Raw genomic sequence first — 26,006 nt, 5'->3', positions numbered from 1 at the left:
TTCATGTTCCGTTTTGTTGCTTTCAATTTAGATACAAGTTGATTGATTGCATATACTTCTTTCTTTTTGTATTTGCTTTTTCAAGTTTCTACTTTTACTCTCAGTTTGTCTTGACCATCAATCAACAACAATAGTTGGTTGTAGAATCAAGGAGTCATATATATTACATATCTTGATCTATTTTTCAAATAGTTTGGTACTTGTTTCCTATAGTTTCCTTCCAAGATTAGTTCCTCATATAAATCTTTAGTATCATTTTTCTTCTCTTCTACGTCTCCTTTATTATTTTGAAAAGTACCAATATTTGGTGTGCAAAGACCGGGATTAATGCCAACGGGATAAATTGTAATTTTTTGGCCCACCCAAAAAGATGCAATGGGGACTTGCTCTTCTTCTTTGGTTGTGCAAAAGATATCAATCCCCCACCTCTCAGATCCTCTTTGAAAATAGCCTTAGAAATCTTGTCTTGTGTAACAAAAGTCAACATAGTACTTTCATGTTCGTATATAGTGTAGGTTATATGATCAGGTTTTGAATTCATTTATGTAGTGTTGTAGAAAGCAACGCCTTGTTCTTATATTAAAGGTTGTACATTTAACTTGTAAAATGCAACTGTCTATCTTGTTCAATTTGATTATATGACAAGGTTCCACTATTGACCAAATACTTTATGTTAATTTCATCGATTTCATCAATAAGGTTCTATTACTTATCAAATTTGACGATTAGTAAAACATAATCCGAAAACCGTGAAAGTTCAAACAAAACAATTTTATGAATAAGAACATGGTTAAAGAAGATGAAAAATATACCATGCTTACAAAATATGATTTCCACCATTTTGGAAATCATGAAGTTGTTTAGATTCAACAATGTTTGTTTATAAGAGTCACAACTACAATGTTAAATCTCTTGGGAGTCAAATTCAACCAAACGTAAAGATCCATTAAATGAATAACTATCAAGACAAGAAGAAACTATTTATATATAAGTGTCACATTTTCTATGTTGAACCAACACTTGGTTCCATAAAAGTGACAAATGTAACAAAGCAGAGTAAACCATAATGTAAACATAAAAGTTCTTGTAGAAATCCATTTGTATATAATACCTTTGAAATGAATGGTTCCAACCGAAAATACTTTTATCATCCCAACAAAGACAAAAAATGTAAACAAACACAATTTTATAAAAAAAATATAGATAAAATAGGTGTTTGTATATATTTTTTTTGTAAAATATGTTTTTGTATACATTTTTTATAAAAACGGATTTGTATATATTTATATACTTAATAAATACCTATTTTTATAACTAGATATTTTATATACAAAAAAGTTTTTTAAAAAAAGTTTTTATATAGAAAATATATGATTTTTATGTGAAAATACGTTTTTTTGTATAAATATGATTTTATAAAGAAAAAAACATATTAGAAACAATTATTTGAGAAAAAAAGTTGTAAAAAAAACTAAAGTTATGATGAATTCATAATAAAAAGCTTGGACCAAATTTGTAACGAATGTTAAAATATGCGACAAAAGTGTAAATTTTGAACCAAATTTGTAATAAATTTTGAAATCTGGGCCAAAAATATAGTTTTCGAAAGTTGGATGACCTGTTGATCGGGTCAAAGGGTTAAATTGAATACGATTACCGGTATTTGGGACTTAATTGAATAAAAAAAATATATAGGGACTAAATTGATTATGAGGCCAATATGTAGGGACTTTATTGCAATTTTCCCTATATATATTGATGTAATTCTTCGATTAGATATAAGATATCAAAGGGAATTCATATGTATTTCTTGTTTTTTTACATCATTGTAATTGTTTCCGAATTGGGTATATGCTCCTTTTAGAGTGTATCGATGTAGATTTTTGTTGTTAACATGCAGTTTCTTTTAGTCAGCAATTAATGCAGATTTTAATTAACATTATTTTACTTGTATTCAACTTAATATTATCATGTATAGTACAAAAAGCATTAACTTCAACTTGAGTGATATCTGGAGGATGAGCTCTTATTTTATTTTTCCTTGTTTGTGATGATCCTTTACATACTGTTTCAAGTAAAAGATTACTTGGTAGATACCACTTTCATCTTTCTTTCATTCCTGGATCATTATATTTTATATCAAGCTCACTCAAATACAATACAAATACACTTATAGTTATTTTTACTTTAGATATATAAGGAAATTGAATCTTGCTTTTCGATATGAAATTATCCACCATTTCCAACTTGTCAAGTATCTTTGTTTATATGCATTTTTTTTTTAATATTCCACTACGACAAATCATTCTCTTAGATGTCGACTTTTACCCAAACATGATATGGTATCCATTTATTGACCAATTTATCCTTAATTTGCAATTAACCTTCCATAAAATAACATTTCACAAATTCAAGATATAACTACATTTCACATATTATTATTGTATTGATCATATATTCTTCTATTTCAAACATAATTATACACCAAAAAAGTACATTTATATCATCCTTTCCAACATATAATTAAGCATTAATTTTACATGTCATTGTTGGACCCCAAACATGAATATTGAACTTGAAAAATTCCTTAACTTGCCAATCACAAGTACTTGATTCTTTGGTGTTTATATATCAATTACAAGGTGTATCCACACAATAAGTTATGTCCGTGATCCCCACCCAATTCGTACCCCTTAACTAGGAAAACGGAAAAAGTGATATTATTATTATTATTATTATTATTATTATTATTATTATTATTATTATCATCATCATCATCATGTAGTAATTAGCATATCATTCTCAAAACTTACATTTTGGACCCCAACCAGGTGCTACCATCTTTTTATGATATTATTTATCATAGTTACCAGAAACGCGGTACGGTACGGGGAACGAGGTACGGTACGGTACGGGGTTTGCGACATTTATCGTATCGGGTACCTGCAGGGGGGGGGGGGGTAGGCTCATTTCAGTACGAACCGGTACAGTGTATTGTATAGTCCGGTATAGGAACAAAAGAAATACTACAATTACTTCATAAAATATATGTATACTATTACTTAACAATTTAACACTTCAAAGTTCAAACATAAAATACTTAATAACAAAAGTACCAATTACCAAAACAGGAACAAAAGAAATACCACAATTACTTCATCATAATACTTAATAACAAAAATATTAAAATACCATAAACAAGTTTATCCGCTGCCTTTTTCCTCTTTCATTCTCCATGCCTTCATCATCAAGGTTCTCCCACACCATTTCCTCTAGACGAGCACTTGAACATTCAATGTGATCACTTTCCGGATTGATGTCACATCTTTTGTTGGGCCCGACTTTGTAAGATTTTGAAAACCGGGACAAAAGTCTAATATTAGAGTGAATATACACAAGTTTATCCGCTCTTGGGCCATTTAAACGATTCCTTTTGATGCTCTATATATATGAGAGTATGTACTCCAATTCCTCTCAGCCGAAGAGCTACTAATCGGCTGCGAGAGGATTCGTTTTGCCACGTCCGCCAAATCCGGAGTCTCGGCTCCATATGTTCCCCACCAATCAATCGCGTCCATAGTCACCGCATTGGCTTGCGTCCCCGCTAATGAATAGATTCCTTTCTTCATGTGAAAGGTTGCAAATTGCTCTCTCAACTGCTTCTATTCTTCTTCACTCTCCGAAATTTTTTCAAATGCTTTCAAAACACCAACAATAACTTCTCTGTCTTCGTTAGGAGGATTTCTTTTCATGCCTCCTGGTGCCAACTTTGAAAGATAATGTTTGTCATAATATTTAGGATTTAAACCAAATCCTAAACAATGGAGGGGATAGTCATCTTGTCCCACCTTTCGAGCACAATTTCTTCAACTTTCTTGTAATACATTGAGAATTTATTGTCCCTCATAGTCATAGCCTCTTTGATTTGACCCATCATATTGTCCATTTGTTCATATATTTCTGCCATTTTTGGACCTTCACCATCACAAAACTTTACCATGTAAAAGATAGGTTTTGTGACAACCAAAATGTGAGCAATATCATCCCAAAATTCTTCATCTTTAATTGTACCTGCCACTTTATTAGCAAGTACCCGAGTGTGCTCATCCTCCTTGTTGACCCATTCTAGCCACGAGTTTACGACAATAGTAGTAGCAAGTGCTTCCCTACACTGTCACACCCCCGAACCAGACGGCGGAAACGTCCGGGGGCTTGTGCGTGACTTCATCTTGAAATATCATTACAGTGAATATAATTGAAACATAACATCATCATCATCACACATGTAATATTACAACATTCATTGTTTACATCGAGTATTGTATATGAATATTATATGTCAAAATAGTACGAGTATGATGAGACAAAATATAACACAATATCCCTAAGTTTGTTTCGTTCATCCTGCCTCAACGGTATCCTGAGAATACAAGTTATTTTGAAAAACGGTCAACATAAAAATGTTGGTGAGTTCATAAGCATGTTTGTGAAAATGATTTGTATAACTTTGAAAACCACCAGAAAATCCGATATTTTCTGAAAACTGTTTAGTATGTTTGTGTTAGATCTTGTATTAATGCATGTATGTTATTGTTATTTGACTAAAAAGGTGAAGAGAATGTAGAGAGAATGTAAGAACATGTAAAGAGAATATTCCCAGACAACCCGATGTTGTCTGTACAAGAGAAAGTTGCCATACCAACCCCCGAGGTTGAGTACTAGTAAGAGAATGTTTCCAAGTAATCCAAGAGAAAAGAGAATGGTCTTCCGTAAACTTCATAACGTTAATTCCTCTAAGCGAGCCGTCATAACCATACTAAATAATGACAATTTCGCTTGTCTTGGCATCGTTGGACACCGACGGAAAATAGAATAAGGTTTTTGTCACCCTAGACTGAGTTAGTCTAACTGTAGCGAACAGCTCAGGTGTGGGGTGTCATCCCCGTATAGATCTATACACAAATCCCCGCTCTCCCTTCAAGAGACTCTGGTTATAACTATAGGCTACGATCGTACACTTAATAGGTGCCAACCGATAAAACTCGCTAGATCCTTAATCGAATTTACGCGAAGTAAAATGTATAAACTCATTCTAGGTCCAATGATCCATGTAAGTGAACCACTAAGGCATCGCTAAACATGTAAATCATTTCAAGACCTAAAGGGAATGAGATTATATAACATGGGCCCAAAATATATGTGAAAGGACAACTAAAGCCCATTTCACATGTAAGGTATTTATAGGCCCAAATAGCATGCCAATAGTATCCACTAAATTAGCATAAAAAGAATAACGCATATAAAACCCATTCCTAGGCCCAATAAACATGTAAGTGGACCACTAAGGCCCACTATACGTGTCTATCATTTCCAGGCTCAAAAGGAATGTGAATGTCTATCCTAAGCCCAATATACATGTAAAAGGACACTAAGACCCACTAAACAAGTATATTATTTCCAGGCCCAATAAGGATATGAATACCTATCTCGAGCCCAATATACATGTAAAAGGACACTAAGGCCCACTAAACATGTATATTATTTCCAAGTCCAATAAGGATATGAATACCTATCTCGAGCCCAATATACATGTAAAATGATACTAAGGCCCACTAAACATGTATATTATTTCCAGGCCTAATAAGGATATGAATGTCGTTTTTAACCCGTTTGTTATTGTTTTGTTTATTTTAGCTTGATTATTTACATAATTGATATCTAAAGCCCACTTTTTGTAAAAATAACATTCTTGGCCCAATAAGCCAAAAATTTACAATTAAGGCCCAATTTTTGTAAGAATAACACTTTAATCTCCAATTTTGTTAAAAACTTGTGTTGATGACTACTTTGTGATAAAAATAGCATTTTAAACCCATTTTTGTCAAAAATATCATTTTTGGCTTGGTTTTGTGAAAATACATATTTTTCTGGTTTTTGGCTTTTCCGAACTAGTTTTTAGAAAATTCATCGTAAGTCGAAATCTGGATCCGTAAATTTTGGAAGTTTGGGAATTTTGTCTACTTTGTTCACAATTTTTCTCATAATTTTTGATGGCTTAAAACTAGTGTGAAATTACTCATCTTCACAGGTTGGTCCGAAATTATTTCAAATATGGTAGGCAGTTTTGTAAAATTCGCCAAAAATTGTAGAAAAATCGTATGAAAACGTGAGAGTAGTCATTTTAAAGGTATTAATCTGAAATTTATCCATGTAAAACAGTTTTGAAAAATACTTCCATTTGGAGGGTCAAAACAGTCCGAGATTGGACCAAAAGTTTTCTGTCAAGGGCTGTTTTGTGGGTTTAGTTTATAGATCTTTGAACACAACACTTATTTTTGCTATATCAAGTATACAAATCCTAGATATACATGTTCACATGTAATACTTGTGATAAAACATACTTTTCTCAAGATTCATATGAAGATCCTAGTGATAAACTCCAAGTTTCTTAACATATTTTTAGATTAGTGAAGAAATCAACACATAATCACCAAATAATTCATGGAAAACACACATAGTCATGCATATACACATAGATCTACACAAAGCAACTTGTATTCTCCCCCAAAAATCATATAAAAACAGAAAACAAGGGGTATGAACTCACCTTGCTTTGTTGTTCTTGGTTTGAAGAAGAAATGGAAGAAGATGATGTGGTTTTCGGCCCTAGTAAGCTTCTTGAATGATTTTGGACTCTATGAAACATAGATCACGAAATGAGGCATTATAAGGGAGTGTTAAAGGGTGAAGATTTATCATAAATGAAGTTAGTCATCAAACTTAAGGAGTAACTTACCAAAATGATGATCTTTAAGGAAGTTTCCTTGATCTCTCACCCAAGCATACACGAAAATTTGAAGAAAAAAGGATGATATTCTCTTGAAATTCTAGAGAGAGTTCTTGGTGAGGTTGTAATGAAAAGAAGATGAGAGTGGGGTGGATTGCATCCTTGGCCGTGAATGGAGAAGAAGAGGGGAAAGGATGTGAAGTGAGATTTAATATGTATAGAAACATGAGACATTCATAGATATATGTTGTATAATTTGCATGGAAGTCTATTAGATAATTATGAGGTGGCACTCCTCTAGTTATCTCTATATTTTATTTTATTATTATTATTATTATATATATATATATATATATATATATATATATATATATATGAAGACATAAATGGGCCGAGAATGAGGGAAGGGAAAAGAGAGGGAAAAGAAAAGTTTGGGCCTTTAATGAACATTCTCGAGATCATAGGCCCATCATGGATGTTTTCGGCCCATTGGGCCCTTTTTATGGGTTTACGGCCCAAATCTATGTTGTTGAAGAGTTTTCGACCCAATTAGGACCCACGAAAATGAAATGAGTCATTTTAGACCCAATAAGGCCCATGGGAAAACTTATGGCCCAAAAAGGCTCATTTGAGATTAGATGGATTATTTTAGGCCCACATGGCCCAAAATGCTAAAGTTTTATGAATGTGGTCTATTTAGAGCCCAATTAGGGTTTCTAGGCCCAAGATAGTCAACTTTAAGGTTTATTGGTCCATTAGGCCCAATAAGAGAATCCTAGGCCATAGTGAACTTGAAATTGGATATCTAGGGTTTCCAACCCTTATTTGAGCATATGAGATATATTTGATTGAGAATGGAGTATAGTATTCACTTAGAGTATAGGCTCTTACAATGGATGATGTTTATATGAGAATATAATTTCCTAGCAAAATGCCAGTTGTGACATACACTCGGTTAGTCTTTTCAACAATATGTAATGCGATGCAAATCGTGTTTGTGCAACCTTTAACAATTGCAATTTCGAGTTGTCTCTAAAGAAAGCTAAGGCATGTGTGTGGTTTAAAAAAAACGTGACAATACCCTTCCCTTTGTTATACGTGTCGGACAGGCAATCAAGTTGCTTCGCCATGTCTTTAAAAGTCAAATTTAAAGAATGTACATAACAAGGGGACCAGAAAATATGTTTATATACCTTCTGTATTTCCCGTCCAGCCGCCTTGCAATTCGCCGCATTATCGGTGACAACTTGAATAACACTACTTGGACCAATCTCCTCTATAGCTTGTCGAAGAAACTTAGCAATCTCCACCCCCGTCTTCTCAATCCCTACAAAGGTCTCCGCGTACATAAAAGTTGCACCACGTGAATCTTGTGCAATAACATTTATAAGTGGTTCATTTTTTCATTCGACCAACCATCCGAGATAACGGATACTCCTTGTGTTAACCACATGTCTTTGACGAGATCAAGTTCTTTGCCCACTTCTCTCACACATTGATCAAGCAACGAAGTTCTAGCTTTTCATATGAAGGTGGTTTGTAACCTTCCAGTGCTTTCTTAATAGCTTGAATCATTTCAAGGAATTGTGGGTTCCATAACAAATTATACGAAATCCCATTAGCACACAAGCCTCGAACTATCTTCATGTCAACTTCCTCTCTCCCGAGCATCTTAAATGCGTCTTCAATCCTAATTTTTGAAGTTGAGTTTTTTAAGAGCAACGAGTTCTTCAATGATTTGGCAACAACACCTTTCTTTTCCGCTTCTTTCACCCTATTATATAGAATGTCATAATACGGGTTACTTTTAACAAGAACCGGACACCTTTTGATCTCAGCTGTTTTCCCCACAGGAGGTCCAAAAAAGTGAACATGGATTCGAGTATAAGAGCTTGTATATTTGCCTTTACAGTGGTTACAGGTCCAATGTTTAGAGCCTTCACTATTCTTGTTGTTTCTTGGAACTTCTTCATATGTAACTTCTTCATGAAGTGGTTTTCTTGGATCTTTCTCAACATTGTTTTTTGGGGCTGTTTGTTGAACCTCATCATCAATATGGATTGTTGTTTGCTCTTGGGTCTCACTAATGTGAGTGCCTTCTGTTTCACTGTCTGAATGAGTTGGTTGTCTGAATGAGTTGGTTGAGACTCTTTTTTTCTTCCAAATGCCATTCTTCACAATCAGATACACAATTTGTAGTGGAAAAATAGAAAATTAGAAATAGCAAAATTAAGTGCAGATATTGAAGATAGAAAGCTGTAATTGAAATTGAGTTTGATTTTGGGTGTCCAATACAAGGTCTATATATATACTGATCTCAAAGACTTGCAATTTACAGTGTGCAATTAACATTAAGAAAACTAAACATCGATCCATCGTATCTAGAGAGTCGACGATTGGAGAAATCGAACACGACGATCGGAGAAATCGAACAGACAGTGTAAAGCGCGGCTTATCTCCCACCCAAATCGCCATGTCATCGACGCATAAAATCCGATCGGAAGCAATAAAATCGACTTCAAGTACGATCGATTTTGACTCCAGGTACGCCCGATTTTGACTCCAGGTACGCTATTAGGATCGATTGGGTTCATTATTAGGATCGATTGGGATCGATTGGATCCAATTTGAGGTTCGCTAATATTTCACATACCGGATTTCGCTTCGATTGGGGTACGTGGGACGCCACTAGTTGGAAATATATCCAAATATTTATAAAGGCATCATAATTTTCTTCCTTTAAGCATCTTAACTCACTTCTATTTGCTTGACCTCATTTTGAGGACATTACCCACGAATGGTCCAATTGAAGAAATAGTTTCAGGATGAATATCATAGCTTTTGACATATACAATACAAATAATGAATTTGTAGTTTATCCCGGATTTTACTAAATTGATTATATCTGTAACAAAACGAAACCAAAGGGACCAAATTTGTAATTTATCCTGGATTTTACTAAACGGATTATATCTGTTACAAAACGATACCAAGTAACAAAATTTCCCCCAAATTTCTGTTCCTCTCAAAACTATCTGTCACCGGGAAATAGACGAGTACGGGGAAAAGGCGAAGCTTAAACTCATATGGCGTGATTGGCGTCCACATGGTATGTTTTCTGATTTTCTGTTTTCTTTGACCTAATTCTCTATATTTTATGAACTTTGCTGCATCTGTTTTTTAAGAATATTCAGAAAATGCTACAAAACACACAAATTGGGACCTGTAATACAAAGAAGATAGTAATTTAGGGCCGTTGAAAACGATGCATATATGTTTTTATGTGTAATATAGTCCAATTGCATTGATGTATACCGCGAAAATGGTCCATCTACGTTTTCATGATTCTGTCTGACCTAATTGTCGCACAAATTGGGACCTGTAACACAGAGAAGGTAATGATGCATATAAGCAGATGGTGATAGCCTCTGTTTTGCAAGACACTTGCAGTTCCTAATGGTAGATATAATGTTAAACACGTAATCTGTAATTACCTGTTTAAGGGAGGAAATGCTTCAAACTCAATTAAACCTCTGCTTCTCAGTAGACCCTTTGGTAGTGGTTGTGTTGTTTTATTGTATCAACTAATCACCTATAGACTATAGTCCTATGTTGACCCGTTCTCATGAAAAGCCTCAATCTTCTCTTGCTTTTGTTCACTGTGAGAAAATTGGAAAAAATCATGTTTTCGTATTGTTGCTATGTTTGGAACTGTTTTTTCTTCATATGCTATGAAAGCAGTTCCTACAAATGAATTTTTATTTATTTATGTGTGTATAGTTTTACTAGGCCACATATTATATATGTATAATGTATGTGTGTAATTGCTCCCAATATTATCAGATTAGGTTTTGTATTGATATCTACTGGTACATGATACCATAATTATTGTAGATTTTTTTTTTCCGCATTAGTAAATAAACCTTTTTCAGTAGGCATTGCATGTTGTCAAAGTTTGCACATGTGTAAGTGTAAGATCATTAATTACCTGATACGCTTTCTAGTGTCCCTAAACTTGTGCTTCCTGTGAGCTTCCACAGTGATGGTTTATGTGCATTTCTTCTTTCGGTTCTATTTTGAACTGTTTATGGAAGTTGAGAATTTGAGATTATATATCTAATAGAGTGAATTTGGTATTCTATAATAAGGAAAGAGATTTTGATTTTCATCAGGAATGAATGATATTGTTGTTCTTTGTCTATAACAGAGGGGAAAATGGTGAGGCTGGATCCTTCAATCTTTTACAAGAAGTATGCAGTGGTGGGGGAGGTGGTTTCAAGGGCAGCATCCGATGTTTGGTGAAGTATCATTTTACACATTAATAATTTACTCTATTTAATGATAACATAATAATAAAAAAATGAATTAAAAAATTATAGAAAAATATCATCAAGTGGAAGATAGCCATATTAACTTTGTTGGGGACCAAACCCGAAACAAAACCAAACCATAGGGATCGTCCAAGTTAAAAAAAATGTTAAAGGACCATACACTCTAATTACCTGAAATATTCGTGTATTTACTTAAAAACTATTATATAATTTCTTTAATGTTTCAATGTAATTATATTAAAGATATTTTAGGTTAAAATATTATTGTAATTTATTTTAGATTTATAGATATATATGATAATATTAAGACAAAATTACAAAAATGGTCCCTATGGTTTGCCAAAAATCACAAAGTCAGTCCCTGCTAATTTTTTTTGATGCAAATGGTCCTTGTGATTTGTAAAACTTGAATTGATGGCCCTTTTTACTAACTCGGTTAGTATTTTGCCGTTAGGACTGTATCTATAAGGGCATTTTCGTCTTTTCAAGTATAAAATGACTGAATCCATGACATTTACTAAACCACAGAGATCATTTTCGAAATTTGTTTGAAAAAGACAATTAAATGGCTAGGGAGAGGCCTGGAACTCGTGACCTCCAACCTATTAAATTACTAAAGTTTTAACCAGTTGAGCTGCATGCTCACTTGGTTTATAGTTTCCTAAAACTAATTTATATAATAACAAAATCGTTAAACATAAACAATCAATAAATTACAAAAAACATTTGTTTACATAATTTTTTTTAAATAAACAAAATGTATTTTAGTTGTATTATAAAAAATACTTTTTTTACAAACAATTTGCATGTATTTTATATATTTATTTTATGAAAATATACTTTTTTTTTCTTTAAAAAATACGTTTTCGTATAAAAAAACGTTTTCGTAAAATATATTTTTTATGTCTTTGAAATAATAACAATTAACACTGCTGATGACATAAAAAAACTGTATAAATTCTTTTGGGTCGCTAGTTCTAAAACTGTTTTTTCGGTTATATGTATTAAAACAACTTAACAACGATTTTGTTATGCATCTAAACAATTTATACGTTTTTTATGTCAATAATATTGTTAATAATTGTTATTTCAAAAAGATATATCAATATTTTTTCCTTCTTCATTTTTAACTATACGATTTAGAACTTATGATTAAGATGAAATACATATTGTAAATAAAATATATAGTTGAATAGGTTTTTTATGTTTTCTTAAATACATATAACTGAAAACGTATTTTAAATAAGATATATAACCGAATAGGTTTTTTTGGTTTGGTATAATATGTTATTATGTTGTATTGGAAGGCAAAATCGGCTAAATATGTTTTTGATTTGGTCCAATCGGTTTTCTGAAAACTGTTTTTTTATGTTTTTTTTTTTATAAATACGTATTCGGTAATATGTATTTAAGAAAAGAAAAAAAAACCTATTCGGTTATATATCTTATTTAAAATACGTGTTTCATCTTAATTGCAAGTTCTAAATCATATAGTTAAAATGAAGATGGAAAGAAATAATGATATATCTTTTTGAAATAACAATTATTAACATAAAAAAACCGTAAAAATTGTTTAGATACATCAGAAAATCGTTGTTAAGTTGTTTTTAATATATATAACCGAAAAAATGGTTTTAGAACTAGCGACCCAAAAGAATGTTTATAGTTTTTTTATGTCATAAGTAGTGTTAATTATTATTATTTCAAAGACATAAAAAAAATATACTTTACGAAAACGTATTTTTTAAAGACAAAAAAATATATTTTACGTGAAGTCAATACATAAAATACATACAAATTGTTTGTTGAAGTGTGTTAAGTGCACTAGTTTTAGTCCTACTATTTTAACATAAATTTGACACACAAAAGGCAGTGTACCTGTCAATTAGTGGTATAGTTTAAGCAAGCATGGTATTGAACACAGAGAACGGTAATTAAACTAACTACTAGAATTATCTAAAAACAAATAATAAAAGAAAGGGGTTTTCTCTAGTTTTGCAAGCCTATAAACTTAAACAATTAACTAATATTAAAACAAAGGCTATTAACAAATAAAGCAAATAAAAATCAACTAAATTCAATAATAAAGGAGCCTTCTGTTCAGGACTTCAGGTTCGACTCACTTATTCTTATGGTTGATTTTATGGCAAGTGCAATGAATTAATTTGTCATTGGCTACCGATTAATGTGATTAGGTTCATGTTCACTATTACAATTTAAATTCAACCAGTGGCCAATTGGTTAAACTAATGAGTTTCCTAGTATATTGATTCAGGTTAAGTAAGACTTGTAGTTAGAATTAAATTACTAATTTAATTAACATCTTGTATGGTTGTTCAACATACAAGCTCACACATTAACTTATCTATTTTCTAGTTAACCCTAGTTTCAAGTTCACTATTCCTAGGCATATAATATTGTTTTCACAGAGGCAAACAATTAAAAGGATGTTCATGCAACTTAATCTTTATAGTTAACAAAAAATAGTTATTGTTAACACAAAATGATCTTTAGCAAACTTAGCAAAAACAATCTCACCAAATCAAATAATCCATGCCATAGAAATCATACCATATTAACAAGCTAATCTACCCTAAACAGAAGCTATAAGTGTTTAGCTCATATTCATAGTAGAAAATATCTCACAAACTAAACCTAATGATTCAAACATGTTGTAAACACTAGATTAAGAAAAGAGAATATGTTTTTGCCTTTTAATCTCCTCAAAATTGATAACTAAGGTTGATATTCGAGTTCGAGAGCCTCAGTAGCACTTCTAATCACAATATGGTCGCCAAAGGCACCAGAAAAAGCTAGGGTATCAGGCAACTAAGCCCTTTATATAGACTTCTGAAACAGGGGCTACTCGTCGAGTCCAGTGACCGACTTGACGAGTCCCTCACTTAAAACCCGTGTACGGCAAGGCATCTGATGTTCGCGAATATTCGTATCTATTTGCCGAGTAGGTGTCTGACTCGCCGAGTCCTTCAGATTTTTAGCTCCTTCTGTTCTTTCTTCAATTCCCAAGCTTCCAATTGCTAGTCCTGCTTCCTTTTGCTCCCGAGCATGTCTTTTAGGCTGAAAATACAATTTAAGCAAAATTAAGTACCTTCTGTTCAATAATTGCAATAAAATAGCCAAAAAGCATTAAGATTCTATATAAATTATATGATCAAATATGCACATATCAAAATACTCCACACTTGACTTTTGCTTTCCCCTAAGCAAAACTGAATTTTAAGCACACCAGCATCACATAAGACAATCTCACTCGAACCCAACCAATATGCCAAGATCGCAACGCATGCATCTGTGTCTTAATTTTTTCCTAAGGACACCCCCTAATTCTAAATAGTTACAATCCTCATAAACACTCATCCACTTCTTTTGAACAACGCTCATTTTATGCATTCCTCCGAATCCATCCGCAGAAAACTATCTTAACCTCAAGGTATTTTTGGTCAAGCTACCCAAGCATACATAATCTAGAAAAAATTACAATTTTTGATACCACAATGAAGCTCTTTGGAATTCTTCACTTCTTTGATAAATTGATTTCTTTGAATTCACCACCTTCTTTGTTTGATTTTTGATATCTTCAACTTTTGATTAGCCAAGTTAGATTGGAAGAAGAATGGTCTTCTTGTTCAATACCTATAGCTTCTTTCTCTAATAGACCATTTGGTCAAAATGAAAGAAATTTATGTCCCAAATGAAATAAATTGGGAATGGATTGGCCAGGTTAGATTGGAAGAAGAATTGACCCCGTATTCTGTCAAAACTTTTGTGCACAACGGGGTGACCATTACATGTGACGGGTGGAATATGTTATTTTGGATTCAGGAACCGATTTACCAGGAGCTATGTTGGGAGGTCTTCTCGACCATTACCTTCTACGGGGTGAATGATTATTACAATCTGGGGGTCATTACATTTTTTCTTGGCGGGGAGTATCGCCAATGTAGTATGGTGGAACTTGGATGGAGGATGAGAATTTATGACCAATCTGTGGTCATGTCTGAAGCTTTTGGTGTATTTATGGAGGAACATTGCCATAAAGACATTCCGAAAGGGATGACGGGTTCGGGTTGGTGGAACACAATCGCCAACAAAGTTTATATTCCATCTTCCGCTCAAGAAGGAAGTATTTGATCACTTATCCACAAATTAATTCATCGCCTTACCTCGAGCACCATAAATATGAGAAAAGATGATGACAAGGTCCCGAACCTTGATGTGTTTTATTTATGGAGCATTATTACGCCGAACACATTCTGCAACATACCCTATTGTTTGGCAAGATATTTGGGGGATGGAGCAGTCAAGGAAAGAAAGACCTCGAAAATAAATGGCAGGATATTTGTGACCCGCTTGGCAAGATCATATGGTGTAATGGGGAGAGGAGTCGGGAATACCTTGACAATGATACCTACACCTCAGTGTAGTATTATGCTGTACATGAGGGCGAGGATTGTTGAGGATTTTGGTGGTGGGACTTTTGCTATTCCACATGAGGACAAAGTAGTATCGCTCGAGGAACCGGGTAGACGGGTGAGGCCAAGACATGAGCATGCACATGACGACCCACCGGTAATCCCAGTTGACGATGAGGTACCGTTGGATTGGTACAATATGGAGGTGCGGTACCAGGATGACTTAGGGAGGAGCATGAACTACAACAATATGGCTCTTTCACATTTGTTTACCCACTTGAATATTCCAAGCATGGATACCCCAGATTACCCTTATGTTAGGAGTTGGGACGAGCGGATTGAAGCAAGAAGAAGCGGAGCGGGAGGTTGTGGAGATGGGGAAGATGAAGAATGACTATCCTTTTTAGTTTTTATTTTTATTTGTGTGGTTTTGTTTGAGACAATTTTTATTTTGTTTTTGGCTTGTTTTTATTGGTTGATGTTTGGAACATGTAGTAATCAGGAACTATGTAGGATTTTATTTGTTTTCCTTTCTATCACTTGTGTGTTGTTTTTTGGTCTTTTCAGTTTGAGGGTAAGGAATGCATACAAGAGTCTAGAGTCAAGGCTAACCAAGAAAAAAATCGAGTCTGGGCGAGAGAAATAGAATTTTAGAGTCCGGTATCGAGTCCAATCATGAAAAAGGTTAAAGAGTGCTTATTTACTGATGAAAATTGAGGAAAAATATCATGTTGATATTATCCAACAAACACCCTAGAAACGGACTTGATGGCAGAACAATTTTTGTCCATACAACGATGGACTCGGCGAGTCCATATACTCAACTCGGCGATTCCAAGTGAAAAAACATGACTTCTGCCAACTTTACGCTTTAACTCGGCAAGCCACCTGAGGAACTCGACGAGTTGATCATTATCTTATTTTTCAAGCTGATGATTTGATGACATTCAACACAGTGATTGGCTATATTTTTAAAGATCATTTTCCGAGTGTTTCCAAGAGCTTTTTCGTCTATATTTGGAGCTGTACCACACGAGACGAATGACACCCAAGGCATGGATGAGCTGTTCCCATTTCTAAAAGTCAGCTGAAGATGGATCTTCACAAGAAGAATATCGACCTCACGATTACTATCCCAGGGGAGTTTGTTCCAATTGCCTATTTACTTTTATGTTCTTTATCCTGCATAACATGTAATGGGGACATTGCATGAATTAAGTGTGGGGTAGGGGGTTGGTTAAATTAGTAGAATCAGAATCCTAATTTTAGGTTTAATTTTAAAAAAATTTGCATGAAATTGCTAGGACTTAAATTAGAAAACCATGATAAAAAGCAATTAGGATTCCATGCTAGTATTGTGTTTGATGATTTTATGAGGACCCAAATGTGTAGTTGAGCCTATATACGTTATAATGCATTTGTGGCCCCCTTTATTCTAGTGAAATCATGGGACAAAAACACAACCTTTCTTAGTTTGAGGATCGCAATATGTTTAGCATCGTGTACTTGAAATGTATCCAGGAAAGCTTAAGTAGTCATTGCACACTAAGACTAATGCTTAAACCAATAATGGTTAAGAGTAGCTCCCTCGCTTAAGCATGTAGGTTTTGAGTGAGAAAAAAAATGAGATATATGTTGAAAAAAAGAGAGAGATTACAAAAAAGTTAAAGAATTTTGGAGCAGTGAAAGTATAAAGTATGAAGATCAAATTCTGAAGAAATTCAAAAGTTGAAGAAACCAAAAATCAAACAAAGAATGTGGTGTATTCAAAAAAATCAATTTAGCAAAGAACTGAGGAATTCTAAAGAGCTCCATTGTGATATCAAAAATTGTAATTCTTTCTAGATTATGTATGCTTGGGTAGCTTGACCAAAAATACCTTGAGATTAAGATAGTTTTCTGCGGATGGATTCGCCGCAATGCATAAAATGAGCGTTGTTCAAAAGAAGTGGACAAGTGTTTATGAGGATTGTAAGTATTTAGAATTAGGGGGGGGTGTCCTTAGGAAAAAATTAAGACACAAATACATGCGTTGCGGTCTTGGCATAATGGCTGGGTTTGAGTGAGATTATCTTATGTGATGCTGGTGTGCTTAAAATTCACTTTTGCTTGGGGGCAAGCAAAACTCAAGTTTGGGGTATTTTGATATGTGCATATTTGATCATATAATTTATGTAGAATCTTAATACTTTTTGGCTATTTTATTGCAATTATTGAACATAAGGTACTTAATTTTGCTTATGTTGTATTTTCAGCCTAAAAGACATGCTCGGGAGCAAAAGCAGGACTGGCAACCAGAAGCTTGAGAATTGAAGAAAGAAGAGAAAGAGCTAAAAATCAGAAGGACTCGGCGAGTCGGACACCTACTCGGCGAAAAGATATGAATATGTGTGAACATCAGATGCCTTGCCGTACACGGGTTTTAAGTGAGGGACTCGTCGAGTCGGTCACTGGACTCGACGAGTAGACTCTGATTTTAGAAGTCTATATTAAGGGCTTAATTTCCCGATACCCTAGGTTTTTCTAAAACCTTTAGAGACCATATTGCGATTAGAATTTGGTGGTTGTCGAAGCAACCAAAATAAATAACCCTAAATCCTTTACACTAAAATAGTGTATAGTGGTAAATGGATCGAATCCAGGGGGATTGGTTCAGTTTATTACTCAATGAAGATCTCTTTGTAAAAATATTTGTTAAATAACAATAAAAATAAAAATGGGGGTTTTTGTCTTTTGAAATATACTAAAACTAAAATAAGATTTAAATATACAATTTAACAAAAACAAGATTTTGATGTAAAATCAATAAGGGATAGATGGTTGACTTAAGGTTTCCTCACTTTGACTTTGTGATGAACATTTCATTAGAATCCAATAGTGCAATACTTGTTTTAAACCCTTAATTTGGCTATAGTAATCCAAAAAGCTTAAGATTACCTTGACTTTTCTTGGTTGTTAAAATGGTTAGAGAAGCTCATAACAGTTTTCTTAGTCAAAGTCACAATTTCCATTAAGCATGTAATTAGTGAAAGTCAACTAGCATTAAGAACTAAAAAGTCACCAAATCCAAGAGGAGTCAAAAGCTTCCACTACCATTTTGGAGAAAGTGTTTTTATGATTGTGAGATGTAAAACTAACACAAAAATCATATGTTGCTTGCTAATTTGATGATCTTTTACTTAATCAAGAAATTAGCCAACTAATCACAACAAACACATTTAAACTCATGAATAAAAACATACAAGTAGTGATAAGATGTTAATGTTGGGTTTTGAGCATTCTAACACTCCTAAGTGTACATGCAACCCTAAATACCTTGGATCTATGTTTTCTCTATTATTCATGCAAATATGAATATCCAATGTATTATCCTAACTAGCATACCAAAACATTGATACTAGGGTAATAAAATAGATAGAATACATACCTTGTTGATGTTGCTTGACTCCATGAAGCTCGAGAGCCTAGTGCCCCAAGTGTGACACCTCAAATGGTTCATACAACATCATGAACGCTTGGAATAACCATGAGAAGAAGACACTCTAAGCTCAAATTGACTAGCCCTCACATATGTATCACTTGTGTCCATTTCTTGAGCTAAAGGGGTCCTTATATAGTGTGCACATTAGGGTTACTCCATGTAACTCATTCATTATGCTCCATGGGTTTTAACCTCCATGGAGTATCCATGGGTCACCACATGGGTTAAACCCAACATAAGGAATCTTGGATCATAAGCGTACATATATAAGAATGAATGATTTACACAATCAATCCCCATATATTTAATTAGTCTCTTTTGATCACTAAATTAAGTCCAAATTAATTCTTGATCAATACTAATAAAATAACATGATTTCATATTAATATATTAGAACTTATAATATATTAATATGTCACAAATGTCTTATTTTCACAAAAGGTCTATCCAAATGTTTCGATGCCATGCAACCCAAATGGAGCATGTCGAGTCAGGTCAAGTCTTACCAATTATAGTTATGGACTTAGAAACTAATCCAACAGTCTCCCACTTGGATAAGTCTAAAACTATTATTGCGTATGACTTCAAAACCTAACTGGAAATCGTAGCTCTCAAAAGCCGTTGTCGAACTCTGACCTTGTCGATGCACTCTGACCTTTGTCAATGACTTGTCCATTAGATAAGGGATCATATATTCCTCCATTCTAGATATTATATGGACCGATACATGGATTATAAATCATTCTCTCCGTCCATTTGTTGTTTCCCGATTTCCGATTTATGAAGACTGACTGATTGAAGAAATCAGATCAGTCCTGGCTTGGCCAAGCACTCACATGTATCATCATTAAATCATCGAGGGGCCCACGAATAACGCTTTTATCCCGAAGGTAAAAGGAATGGATAAACTTCGACTCATATGACTTGTTTTACTACTTTTTGAATCATACACAAATGCACGTTTTATAACATCGAGTTACCAATGCGTTTTCATGCAATCAATGTACAACCAACTTATAGTAAGAACTCATATCTCTTGGTTTGAAAAATATAAGATATTATCGTCTCATGATTACTCGTGATTAAATCCATGAAGTAATTCAAATGAGCGTGGGTTGAATCCAATACACAGAACTTATGAGCACGCATGAGTGTTGTAACACCACTTTGTCCAACATCTTAGACCTCTACAAGCCATCTGGGTAGGATGGAAACCGGGTGCTTCTCACCGTCAAGCCAACTGTATTTTTCATTGCCCCGACTCTCTAACGTTTCTGCTCGCTCAAGAGCGTAACAATCTAGTAGGAAGTTGGGCTAGTAGTGGTCAACGGGGAAGTAGTCGGGGGCGGGGAAGTTTAGGCCGACAAATCGACCTATAATAGTAATGAGCCCCCCGATATGGATCTCTCCTATAGTGCATTGATGGACAACCTCGCATTTATCGAGGAGAAATGTGGACAAATCAGGTTCTTCCCGAGATCTCATGCAGTATAGGAAGAAAAGTTCACATCTATTTATTTGACCGGGCTCGAGGCAACCAAAAATATTGGTGGTGAGAATGTGGTGTGCAATGCACCAACAAGGATGGACTATGTGCTTGGCCCTCTGGCTGCTCGGATTGAACGTGTCGAGAACGGTGATTTGCGACCAAAACTCCACGTTGGGGGAATGCAGGAAGCTGACTTAAGCTTGAGAATGGATGGTTGTGTCGTTTGTGCGGTCTACTCCCATGTTAGAGTTTAGTCGCCCGAATGAAAGCCGATGGCTTTGGCCTTGTAATTGGAAGGTGAGGACTTTGGATTTATTGTCAGTGGCGAAAGTGGACAAGAATTCTAGTGTGGGCTATTTTTAGGTCCTATCACAGAGGCTGAGAAAGTCACCCCACCCCATACCACGGAACATAGATTCTAAACCGATGTGATCCCTAAGCATATTCATTGACTCCTCGTGGTAAAACTTTGTGGGCCGAATTGGGCGTCCGCGGAGGTTTGACCGTATGTTTTGATTTCTGTCTTTGTAAGGGAAGGACCGCTCCCCACATTTCCACTTTGTTTCCGTTTCCTAGTGGCTTTTCGTGAAGTATCAGCTACATCTTTTTGTGGGTTAGGATCAACGGATGGGCCTTGAGTGCGACCCTGGGTTTTGGTTTTGCCCATTTCAAAGACCTACAATATAAAAAACCATTCACCAAAGTAATCCCTCCCTCACCACTCTCAGAGTAATGCGACTATTTTCAAACTGAACACAAAAATTCCAAGAAATAATGGCACCCAACTTTTGACAATTCAAAAAGGTTTCAACAACACCACTCGGTTTATTTGACAATTCTAACAAAAAATCGGCAGCATTTCTAGACAAAATGAGCAAATTGCAACCAAAATTTAAGCAATTTTTAAACAAATTCCGAAGCAAATTAACCAATTTCAACTATTCTCAAACCAAATTTTCCAAATAAACCGAGCAATAACTAACGATCCTAGGCGATACTCAAAGCATAATTGGATGCAATTATCGTATTAGAACAATGCAATGAAATAAAAACCAAGGAAACAAGATAATTGATTCAATCGTTTTTGTCCCAATAATTGAGCTTGAACTCGGAATCCGCTACCGTGCACCCCAAGCTTAGTGGTTGTTCATGGGTGCCAAAATGCAAGACTTGTTCACTAAAACAATATTTTCAACTTATTTTTTGCGAAAAATATTGCGGCGGCTCGTGGTGGCTCAAAATTCCCGACAAAATTTTTGATGAGATTTTGAGGTTTTGTTCGGTTGGATGCAAAGAGATTGGAAAAAGAAACACTTTGGTGGTGTCAGAATTGCGAGAGGTGGCCGGAAAATGGTCGGAAGTGGAGAGATGGTGGTGGTGGCACCCCTAAATCTGACAACGGATCGGAGGAAATTTTTGGTGGGGTTTGTTGAGAATGGAAACTGGTGAAGAATGGCAGTGGTCTCGCCGGATTCCGACCGGTAGAACTTCGGGAAATCTGATTTTAGTGAGAGGTGGGTGTTTGTGTTCTTGAGAGTTTGAGAGAAAACTCGTGGGATTTGTTAGGGTTGAATGAAGAAGATGAAGTGCTGGAAGTTTTAATCCATGGTCAAGTTCTGGTCAACAAAAGTCAATGTTAGTCAACTCATTAATCCACCTGGTCAACGGAAGTCAAAGCTGGTCAAAAAATAAGGCATGGTCGGACACGAGGTGCGTGGGTCGCGCAGGTATGGCACGCAGCCGCGTGCATGATGCAGTTAGAGGTCTTATTTTGTGAGCTTGTTTTAAACGATCAGGGGTGTCTGTCACAACTATAAATTTTGAGCCATGTAATCTATACATTCAAGTTAATGTGAATCAAAAACTTCAATCAAACACAACATGCTAGTACTACAAATAGTCATCAAACAATTGGAGACCCTAGAAGTTCTTGTTAAGTCTATTTTAGACTAGAACTTCCTTATTGGATCCAAATGGGCCAATAAGCTTCCAATTAGACTATCATGGGCTTAGAACCCTAATTGGGCTCTAATTGGACCCACACTTATTTATTTCAACATTTTGGACCATGTTGGACCTAGAATGAAATAAATCACAAGCTTTGATCCATAATTTAACCTAACCTAGCCTAATAAAGCATAAAAATCACAATTTTATTTTATAAGGCCAATGATCACCCAAACTACCTCAAATATTGGGCTTAAGGGCCAAAAGGCCCAAAAATCTTTTTTTCCCCACCATTCTCGGCCCAAAGGCCCAAACCCAAGAAGATAAGGAAGAGTTGACTTAAGTGTGCCACCTCATTATTGTCCATAGGGTATCCATGCAATATAGTCCATGTATCCATGCAACATCACTTCAAAATCACTTCTTCCTTCTCTCCTCTCTCACTCTCGGCCATACACCCACACACACACACAAAAATCTCTCAAATCCTCTCTAGATCACTCAAGAACAACTCTCCCCCTCCATCCAAAATCTCGAAAATTAGGAAGCATTCAAGAAGGTTCTTCCACAAAAATCAACATCTAAGGTAAGGTTTTGCTTGGATCTATGACTTGTATTCCTTATTTATCAAACATCTCTTCCTAATCCATGCAAAAATCATGATCTTGCACTCTAGAAACCCCCATAATCTCGAAAAGTTCATCAAGGAGTGCAAAGGCCAAAAATCACTTCATTTCTTCCAATCTTTCTTCAAAAACCGAATCAACACCCAAGGTGAGCTTCATACCCCCTATTTTCTGTTTTTATGAGTTTTTTTTTTTTGGGGGGGGGGGGGGGGGGGGGGGGAATACAAGTGAAAGTGTAGATCTATATGTGTTTTGTATGCCTTGTATGATTTCCATGCTTATACGTATGCTTTTATGTGTTTTTATGTTGGATCTAGCCTTAAAACCCCTCAAACCGAGATATAACTTATGTTTTATGATCTTAGCTTCAAATATATTTCTACACACAAAGTGTTTCAAGAAAAATGGCTAAGTGGTTTAGTAATAATTTTCTTTGGGTTAAAAACACAAATTTTGGGCCAAAAATGTGAAAAATACAAAATTAAGGGCCCAAATTGACATTTCACAGATTCTGATGGATGAAGGGTGCCAAAACAGTTTCCATAAAATTATTTCTGGAATTATACTCAATTAGAGGATTAAAAACATAAATTTCAAGCTTAATGGGCTAAAAATGACATTTTCGGCCCAATGAGGCCCATTATGCGAATTTTTCTGTTTTGGAGGGCCAAAACTGTGAATTTCTGTAAAACAGTGGACTATAAGTGTCCCAAATCCTTTTCAAAGGTTTAAAATGCTTTTTAAATTTAAAAAGGACCAAAGTTGCAAAAATTTTCCAATTTGGGCCAAAATTGTCAAAATTGCGAAAAGGAGGGCTAAAACCGAGAAAAACTGCATTTTCAGGGACTTAAACTGTTTTCTATGAAAAATATGCTGAAAAATATTAATTTCAATAATTTTTGGTGTTAAAATGTCAAGAAAAATAGTTCAAGGACCAAACCGGGAAGTATTTAATAAAAGGGTTGAAAATGTAAATTTTACAAACAATGAGGGGCTGAAAAACAGAAATATTTCAAGACTAATTCAATATGTACAATTTGATCAAATAATGGCACCGCGACTATCGATGAAATACAACTCATTACAATACCAAAAGTCGTTGTTAAACGAATTGGCTCGGTCTCGAGCCAATGGAAATCTACAACTACTAACTCTTCGATACTACGATTCATACAAATAACGTTTGGTAATACATATACATACGAGTGTGCACAGACGTCTACGCACCATCTTCGGGCCCCAAAAGTGTAAAATCTTGCTTGTTGGGCCTAGCTAGCCCAATGACCTGATCTTAAGGCCCGAAGATGCATATTTTTCTACGAGGTGTTGAGTTTCACCGACTTGGCACAACGTAGAGTGACTTTCAATGGCTTGTACCACTGGTCCCCAAGGGTCCTTGGTATTGCTAGAAGAGTCTGCATATTTTACGAGGCGGGTCGGGGACCCCTCGCACGCATATTATCCCCAACCGATTAATAGAGTCATCGAGGCCTTCGTGTCCTCTTTCTCTTCGGATGTGGGACTACACCTAGTCAGGGCGATTGGATAACGGGATTAGTACTGACGACGCCTTCGGGAATCGTTAGTATATCTACAAACTGGGCGTTTGCGTAACGCGGGTTTGTAGTAAATAATCCTGCTCGAGAACCTTCCAACGTCGCCTGGGACTGACACTGCTATCTTCGTAATGGTTTCAACGCAACTTAATGGATTCCAAAGGAACTAGGGGAACATCGGGTTTTCCTAGGGTTTTCAATACATACAGATTTGAAATGCATACATCTTCAATGAACATTTTTTTTTACAAGTATAGAAACAAACAAGCATACCTATGGATCTCCACAAACGTTTTCAAAAGCTTTTCTTTTCAGAAAATATCGGATTTTCTGGTGGTTTCTCAAACAATACAAACATTCGATTTCAAACACTACTTATGAACTCACCAACATTTCATATGTTGACGTTTTTCAAAATACTTGTATTCTCAGGGAACCAGTGAATCAAGGGAAATCATATTCAGTGACGGTTGCAGTTTATTTTTGAATGAATGGAACAAATTAATTTTTGGGAATGTAATGTTTTAAATAATGTATGACATGTAAACACAACTGGTTGTAATATGTAATGAATGGTGACGAATGTTGTTATGTTTCATATATATTCAATGTTATGGTATGCAATTGAGTCACGACAGCCCCCGGACGTTTCCGCCGTCTGGTTCGGGGGTGTGACAGTGTCTACGCAACCCACCCGCGCAAGGCTGTGCTGCCGCACATGCTGGTCGCGTAAGGGGGGCGAGCAAGGCCACGCAGGCACGTGCTGGTCGTAGTCTCCGACTTCGTTTCGCTTCCACTTGTGGGGATTCTTGGCTTGCATTTGAAGGCCTAAACACTTGGAAAACTTATTTTCTTCATAGATAACTTCAAAATAAACATCAAAACATCTTCAACACTTCTTTATTTGTGTTTAAAGACATGAAAGCACAACGCTTTCCAAAAATGCCTTCTTTAACGTGTTTGGCGAGACATCTTTCTAGCTTTCTTCAACACCTAGGGACATCCAAATGGATGATTTCAAAAGCATTTGCATCTAAACCTTCATAGAATGGCTTCAAACGTTGCCCATTGACTTTGAAAATTTGTCCCGTTTCTTCACTTTGGATTTCCACCGCCCATGGTCAAAAGTTTTAATGACAACAAAAGGCCATATCCACCTTGATCTTAACTTGCCCGAAAATAACTTCAATCATTAATGGTAAAGTATGATCATATGTCTCAGTTCAAAGGGCTTCCGGGTGATGGACTTGTAATGAAAAAGTTTCGTTTTCTCCTTATAATTACTTGAGTTTTCATAAGAGTCATTTTTCAACTCTTCTAACTCTTGGAGTTGAAGCTTCCTATGTCCTCCAGCCT

At 35.2% G+C, this 26,006-nt stretch overlaps 1 long non-coding RNA gene across 4 annotated transcripts; it reads left to right on the top strand.

Annotated features, from left to right (window-relative positions):
* Positions 1-9,708: 9,708 nt before the first annotated feature.
* On the top strand, positions 9,709-25,252 carry LOC145069623 (uncharacterized). 4 transcript variants are annotated; one of them, XR_013689582.1, is made up of 3 exons: positions 9,760-9,896; positions 10,995-11,085; positions 25,083-25,252. It is a non-coding gene; the product is annotated as an uncharacterized LOC145069623 (long non-coding RNA). The 4 variants fall into 4 exon arrangements; XR_013689580.1 differs by lacking the exon at positions 25,083-25,252 and adding an exon at positions 17,807-18,282; XR_013689581.1 differs by lacking the exon at positions 25,083-25,252 and adding an exon at positions 17,807-18,282 and having other exon boundaries at positions 10,995-11,090.
* Positions 25,253-26,006: the final 754 nt, after the last annotated feature.

Source organism: Lactuca serriola, chromosome 8 (genome assembly GCF_051521515.1).
Source record: "Lactuca serriola cultivar US96UC23 chromosome 8, Lser_US96UC23_V15, whole genome shotgun sequence".
Taxonomy (NCBI): Eukaryota; Viridiplantae; Streptophyta; class Magnoliopsida; order Asterales; family Asteraceae; genus Lactuca; species Lactuca serriola.
The sequence above is the reverse complement of the archived record's forward strand: the minus strand, read 5'-3'. Positions and strand labels throughout refer to the sequence as shown.